The sequence below is a fragment of the Apium graveolens genome, chromosome 7 (genome assembly GCF_009905375.1).
Source record: "Apium graveolens cultivar Ventura chromosome 7, ASM990537v1, whole genome shotgun sequence".
NCBI lineage: Eukaryota > Viridiplantae > Streptophyta > Magnoliopsida > Apiales > Apiaceae > Apium > Apium graveolens.
The window spans coordinates 119,480,404-119,488,370 of NC_133653.1; the positions used below are offsets into that span (position 1 = coordinate 119,480,404).

A 7,967-nucleotide genomic window follows, 5' to 3' on the forward strand; every position below is an offset into this window, starting at 1 on the left:
TAGGTGCATAAATTGAACTTAAACTAAACCAGTCTGTGTGGGAACAAATCTGATTTATATCTTATACTACTTGCGAATGCGTATACTTGCGTGAATATTAGCGCATGTTTTCGCCCTAACAAGTTTTAGCGCCGCTGCCGGGGACTCGGTGTTAATTTTTAGTTTATACGTTTGTCATCAGTGGTCGTTAAAGTTCACTGACTCGGATTCTTTTAATTTCACGATTTATTTGTTTGTGTTTTAGGTATTCATTAAAATGGGAGATCCAACAGCACGAACAAGAGCCTTGATGGATTTTTCTCAACCCAAGATCAATGACATTCAATCTAGCATTATTCAGCCAGCTATCACAGCTAATACCTTTGAGATCAAGCCTGGCATAATTCAATGGGTACATACTTCAATCCAGTTTGGGGGTTCTCCAACGGAATATCCCCATACACACATTAGGGATTTTATAGAGATCTACGACACCTTCAGGTTTAATGGTGTTTCTGAAGATGCTGTGAAGCTGAGACTGTTCTCATTCTCTCTGAGGGACAAGGCTAAGAGCTGGTTACACTCTCTACCAGCTGGTTCGATTACTACTTGGGAAGATCTTGCTCAGAAGTTTCTTATTAAATTCTTCCCTATGGCGAAGTCAGCTGCAATCAGGAATGCTCTTACTCAATTTGCGCAGCAATCAGGAGAATCTTTATATGAAGCTTGGGAGCGCTATAAGGAGATGCTTAGGAAGTGTCCTCATCATGGAATGCCTGATTGGATGATCATCAATTGTTTTTAAAATGGGTTGGCAGCACAGTCCAGACCTATGCTCGATGCAGCAGCAGGTGGAGCATTATGGGCAAAGAGCTATGAGGAAGCTTATAATCTAATTGAACTGATGGCTGCTAATGAATATTAGTATCCAGCCCAGAGATTGCCACAGAGCAAGGTAGCAGGAGTTCTTGAGGTGGATACAGCTACGACTATCACTGCTCAACTAAAGGCGTTGTCTATGAAGATCGATTCTCTGGCTAACTATGGTGTTAAGCAGATAATTAGTGTTTGTGAGCTATGTGCAGGTTCCCATGCGACGGAGCAATGCGCTATATCTAGTGACTCAGCTCAGTTTGTGAGCAACTTTCAGAGATCGCTGCAACCAGTTCCAGACACTTATCATCCTGACAACTGGAATCATCCTAACTTCAGCTAGAGCAGCAATCAGAATGCGATGCAACAGCCGTTCCAGCAGTTTGGAAATAAGCTATTCAACCCTCCTGGTTTTCAGCAACAAATTGCACCAAAACAACAACTCCAAATTCAATAACAAAATCATGATGCAGGCCTATCTTCGAATGAAAAATCTGAATTGGAGGAGTTGCGGCTTATGTGCAAAAACCAGGCTCTCATATGCCAAAGCCAGGCTATTTTTATCAAGACTCTGGAGAACCAAATAGGGAAAATTGCTAATGCCTTATTGAATCGCCCATCAGGAACGCTTCCTAGTGATACAGAAGCCAATCCAGGCAAGAGGGAAGTTGAAGAACATGTGAACGCCATCACCTTAAGGTCTGGAAAGGTTGCAAGCCCCCAAATTCAGCAAGACGAAGAGCCTGAAAAGTCTCAAGTTCCAGAATCTGAAGTTTTGGATGAAGAAGATATGCAGAAGGAAGTAGAAGTGGAACCAAGGAAGACTACTGTGGAACACACTCCTCCTGAGGGTAATATAGGGGAGAAACAGATCTATCCTCCACATCCTTTTCCTAAGAGGTTGTAGAAGAAAAAGCTGGATAAGCAGTTTGAGAAGTTTTTGCAGGTGTTCAAGAAACTTCATATCAACATACCTTTCGTTGAAGCTCTTAAACAGATGCCTAGCTATGCGAGGTTTATGAAAGGTATTCTCTCTTATAAAGTGAAGCTCGATGACTTAGAGACCGTTGTTCTAATGGAGGAATGCAGTGTTGTGCTGCAACAGAAGTTGCCTCCGAAGATTAAAGATCCTGGAAGCTTCACTATTCCTTGCACCATCGGAAACTAGTCGCTCGACAAGTGTTTATGTGATTTAGGAGTTAGCATCAATCTGATGCCCTTATCTATCTTCAAGAAGCTTGGTCTACCTGATACAAAACTAACATACATGTCATTGCAACTAGCTGATCGTTCCATCGCTTATCCACGAGGTATAGTGGAGGATGTCTTGGTCAAGGTGGATAAACTATTCTTCCCTGCTGACTTTGTAATTCTTGATTTTAAGGAAGATAAGAAGATTCCCATTATCTTGGGGAGACCATTCTTAGCTACTGGCCGAACTACGATCGATGTGCAAAAAGGAGATCTTTCGATGAAGGTTTACGATCAAAAGGTCACTTTTAATGTGTTCAAGGAAATAAAGTTACCCACGGCTAAAGAGGAGTGCTTTAAAGTAGGGCAACTGCAGGTTTTGAATGCACCTCCGTGGAAGAGGAAGTTGGATATGCCATTCGATTCTCTTGGGTTAGCAGAGCTGAAAATTTCTCAGGAGCGTTTTGAACCATTTATTCAAGAAGCTCCCACACTTGAGCTCAACCGAATGCCAGATCACTTGAGTTATTCATTCTTAGGTGCACCCCATGATAAGGGCTTGGGATATATTTTTGATGATGTAGAGAGTGGATGGACAGATCTTCCAGTGCCTACAGAGGGTTCTTCTCATGCGCCACAGATAGTTGATAGGACTGGTGTTGGGGATGCGCAGTATAGAAGATTGACTAGGCGTATGGAGGTCATGCATGACATTCACCGTCATTTTGCTGCAGATTTGACACAGGCTTTGGGTACTGTTTTCCGAGACACTGGTGGCGAGGTTGATTGGCCACCAGATCCTCCACCCGATGAGGGTGACTCTCCCGCTAACTAGGTATGCCTGAAATCCTTATTATTACCTTCAATGAGGACATTGAAAATTTTAAGTTTGGGGGTGATAATGTAAGGATTAGTAGTGTGTGTCCATATAGATTCATATAGATTGATATTGCATGTTTAGTTGTAGTTCATTCATATTTTTACATGATTGTTCATTTAGGACATATTTGTTTGTTTTTATGTGATTTCATATAGTTGCATTTGCATGCATATTTAGCATGATCCCTTAAGATGAACTATGATATTTGATAAGTTAATATTGATTTGAGTGTGGTGATGACGAATAGAGGGATATTTTAGTCTTAATGAATTGATTTTCCTGACAGAAACAAATATTTTCACAAAGTCTTATAGGGTTACTTTTGATCTAGATCATGATCATACTTGTTTGTTGTTGAGACTTAATCACTTGGTTATATTTAGAATTTGTGATATTCTCGTAATGACGTAAAAACACTGATTTTTTTATCTAGAGAAAAACTTGAATTTTATTGCTAGTTATTGTAAGGCTAGGCGTCAAATGGCTAGTAGCCAACTCATATTTTTATGAGTAGTCTAGGGTTGAATGAGATGGAGCGAAACGCGCTCATTCAGAAATTATTGAAAAAAAAGAAAAGAGAAAAAAAGAAAAAAAAAGGAAAGAAAAAAAATATGTGTTTATGCATAATTGATCAAGAGTGAGCTCTTTAATACTCGAGTTATTAAGTTCTAGGGGACTTTGTGCCTAGTGATCTAAGGCTTTTATAGTCTGGGATCCGCTAACCTAACGTTCGCTACATGGGTATTATTGCATAAGTCTTTTGGGACCTCATTCATTGCACGGTCAAATAAGCATCTTTGTTATGTGTTCAATAATAGTGTGGATCCTTGTATAACTCTAGTAGAAAGGAGGTGTTGTGAGTCATAATGCGTTTATTGTCTATTCTGTTTATAAACGTTTGATTGTTTCGGTGATAGATAAGTTATGGTTATTGATCAAGTATCCAGAGTATATTTGTTAAGCATCCACACACGCACATTTCTCGTTTGTGAGTTGGTTTATGGGATTTATTCGAACTCTGTTTCAAGTTATTGCATTCTTAGAGGCATTGGCTTATTCATTTGGTTATGGTTATTCTGAGGGGATCGATTGTATTATCATTTAGTTGCATTCACGTAGTTGCATTCATGCATTAGGTTTGTTTTGTATTTTGAGTCTGTTTATGCTTGAGGACAAGCATCGATTCAAGTTTGGGAGTGTGATAAGTGGATTTTATATCCACTTGGAATGCTTTATTACAAGCTTAAATTGGTGTTTTGGACTCAAGTTGTTGGTATTTTGATGTGTTTTTGTGTTATTGCATTTCAGGTATCAGTTATATGAAGAAAAGAGCTTTTAAAGGAAATATGATAAAAAGTGATCATATTTGGAAGCCAAGGCCATTGTCAAGTTGTAGAGAATCTCGTTAGCTTTGCGTGGGCAGTTGAATCGCCTAATTCTGACGAGTAGAAATTAAGTTATGGCCAAAATAAGATTCATCAGAAATTTTTCTAGACAGGAGCTGAGCGCCAGCCCAGGAGAGCTGAGCGGCCGCCCAAGGCGCGGCTGGTCGCTGATTTCGCTGAAAAAGCCTTTTTTGAGTGGAATTTGACGATTTTAAGGGTCCAGGTCCACTAGGGGCGTATATATACTTTAAAAAAGGGTTTTCATCATCCGGGAAGATTGGGATACCAAGGAGAAGACCTAGAAGCACAGAACAACTTCGAAAAAGAATATCTTGTTTTCAACTTGTGATTCTTTGAATTAGTTGTAACTTTGGATGCTCGTTTTCGTTCTTGTTGAACCTAGATCTCATTTATTCGTACTTTAATTATTATTCAGTTTATTAAGACCTTGTTTTATATCATGCTTTCATTGGAACCCATGGTGATGATGAGTTCAATTATGGGTTAATCGTTGTCATGGGATTCTAGCGGATTTACTTATGGATTTCAATAGTTAATTGTTTCGATATCTTGGTGTGTGGTGATTGATTGATATCCCATTATTGGTTGTGCTTATTCGTCTTATGTGCGTAGCTAACATATAAGATAGCGTGTTAATCTCTATTGAAGCGATAGTGAATATAGAGGTTTAGAACTTGTCATGCTAGCATTGGTTCATGTATGTGTATGCATGATTCGTAGGTAACTCTAACCGTTTTACTTGCCCTATGTAATCATTATGGATAACTTGTGCTTAAACCATTATGTTGTCAAACTCTATAAACATATAGGGTCTCAATATAATTGGTGCCTATTCAGCTTCTATCTCTTTTGTGGATGTCTGGTAGAATGGTACTCGTGCAACGAAAGTTGGCGCTTATCAGTTTCGTGTTATCTGATTAGTGTCATCACCATCACATGCTAAGGTTAAAAACAAAAAGGCTATTGAATGAAGTAGTAATGAAGTTAGAATCCCATGTTTGTCATATATAGTAATTCAACCTCAATTCTCTTAGTTAATGTTATTTAGTATAATCTTTTAGTTTACTCAAAACCCAATTTGTTATTTATCTTAGCATTGAGCGATAACCATACATTGTTGAATAGGTACATAAATTGAACTTAACCTAAACCAGTCTCTGTGGGAACGAATCTGATTTATATCTTATACTACTTGCGAACGCGTATACTTGTGTGAATATTAGCGCGTGTTTTCGCCCTAACATGGAACAGGAACGTGAAGAAACGAGGCAGAAATCGAGGTGTCGTTGGGTTCGTGGTCGATTTGAAGTTCGCCGGAATTTTCCCCTGCCGGGGTCGGGTTCCGTCCAGGCGGCCGTGTTCTTGGACGACCCGGAGTCGACCCGGTTTCCAACCCGGTTTCGATCCAAAAACCCTGAAACCCTTCCCTGTTTTTGTGTTTCTGATTTTCTATTAATTTCTTTTATTTTATAAAATCAAAAATCAGATTTTAATAATTCTAAAAATCAATTAAAAATTAGATTTAAATTCTGAAAAATATTATAATTAATTTCTAAATTATTTTATTAATTTAAAAATTCGAATTTAATTATATATTTAATTATTTAATTATTTATTTAATTATTTATTAGTTATTTAATTAATTAATATTTAGGTAATTAATTAATAAATAAGGATTAAAAATAATTGATTAATATGAATAATAATTCATTAATTAGTTGAATATTGCGAGTAACTCCTACCTATACGAGTAGTATTTCGATAAGTTGAGATTAGTATTCGAGCGATAATTTTTTAAAGGGTGTTGTACTAATTATTCGTATCGAATAATTTAATACAGATAATTAATTAATTAATCGTATAAGATATAATAATAATAATAATAGATCGATATTTATACGAAGATTGTGAGTAGCTCATATTTATACGAGTAGTTAATCGTTGAGTTAGATTATGGTGCGAATAATAATGATTTATTCGATAAATAGCGTATCAGTTAATTATACCGATTGGTTATTTATAAATAATCGATCTAATCGAGTAAGTGAGAATAATTTGTAAATAATTGTAATAAATTGTAATTAATCCTAATAATTAGGGATTAATTATTTTAAAATACAATAATTATTAATTAATTTTTAAAAAATATAATTAAGGATTATTTAATTATAATTAATTATTAATTAATTAAATCTTGTTTAATTCGTAATAATTAAACCGTTAGTCCGATTTGAGTAAAACGAAGACCCCTAGACTCAGAAAAATGAAACGAATCCAATAAAAATAATTGTAGGTCATAATTTCTTCCGAAAGAGAGTGGTATTGTGTTAGTTAATTGTTTATATGCCTTAATAGGGGTAGAATCGAGTCAAATAAATTCCGAAAAATTATAATAAAATCAGATAAGGTTAGTTAATACAGGTATGAGTCTAGTATCGATTCTAAAAATATTTATAAGTCCAAAAAAATCAATTATGTGCTTTATGTGCTATGTGTTTTACGTGGTTATGTGAACCTTATGTGCTATATAATTATATTTGTATATATGCGAGTCGGATAAAAACACATGGGTAGATTGATAGGGTTGCGTAGTATCAATTCGAGATACGCGTATGTAGTAAGTTATCTAAATGACTATCTTTCTATGATTGATTCAGTATCAGTAAGGCAGATCAAGCAGGAGACCGAAGGCGGTGAGTTAAACCAGGTTAAGTACGCACAAGACAAGTTTTTCCCCTATTCTAAATTCAGAATAGTGAATTATACCCCATTTTCCATATCAGTTATACTTTGATAATTCTTGTTCATATACACTATTACCCAATTATTGATTCTTGTTTCTATTTCATTTCGATTCTTGATTTCTCTCAATTTATTGAATCCCTATTCTTATCCCAATACTTTTACCCTTGTTACATATACTCTGATATATCCTGATGTTGGGATACATCAAAAGCATTCCGATTGTTTTGGATGCTAAACCTTGGACTGGATGGTTACGATATGGGCTGGGTTTTACTCAGACCTTTAATTAATAGGCCATAATTGCCTGAGTACTCCTTATGTTGGTTGGGTCTATGCAGTTGGGTATAGATCCACACTGTATCCTGACTGATCAGCAGGTTATAGTGCATATGTTGGTTCTTGTTTCCAGTCTTGTTCATTTGGCACTCGCCAGTAATGGCAAATTATTATTCTTTACAGAAATAGATGGTTGTTCAAACCAACATATTATCGGTTCATTTATTCTTCTCTCTTTATACTATATATATTGTTGCAGGCTTGTTGAGCAATTTTGGCTCATCCCCTTTTATTGTTATTCCTATTATTTTACAGTTAAGGTAGAGAATGAAACCCATCAGGACCTGCATAGTCAAGAAGCGAGTCAAGCAGCGGGACCCTCTTATACCAAGAGTGTTCCTCCCTATCCTCGAAGAGAGCTTTGAGTTACCAGATCAGGTGTAACAGGATAAGTAGTATTATAGTTTGAATAAAAGTTGTGTGGTGAGAATGTAGATAGAATAATGTTTTATAATAAAGAGAGTTCTTGAGACAGATTGTTTTTAAATAAGTTTGTAATAAAGTTAGTGTGTCATTCTTGTTTTTAACTCTTAATCTTAAAAGGTCCTGAGTAGTAG

General features: G+C 36.2%; 1 non-coding gene across 1 annotated transcript; it reads right to left on the reverse strand.

Moving 5' to 3' along the window:
• Window positions 1–646: 646 nt before the first annotated feature.
• LOC141676058 (small nucleolar RNA R71) lies at window positions 647–753 on the reverse strand. The gene has a single exon (XR_012556668.1). It is a non-coding gene; the product is annotated as a small nucleolar RNA R71 (small nucleolar RNA).
• Window positions 754–7,967: the final 7,214 nt, after the last annotated feature.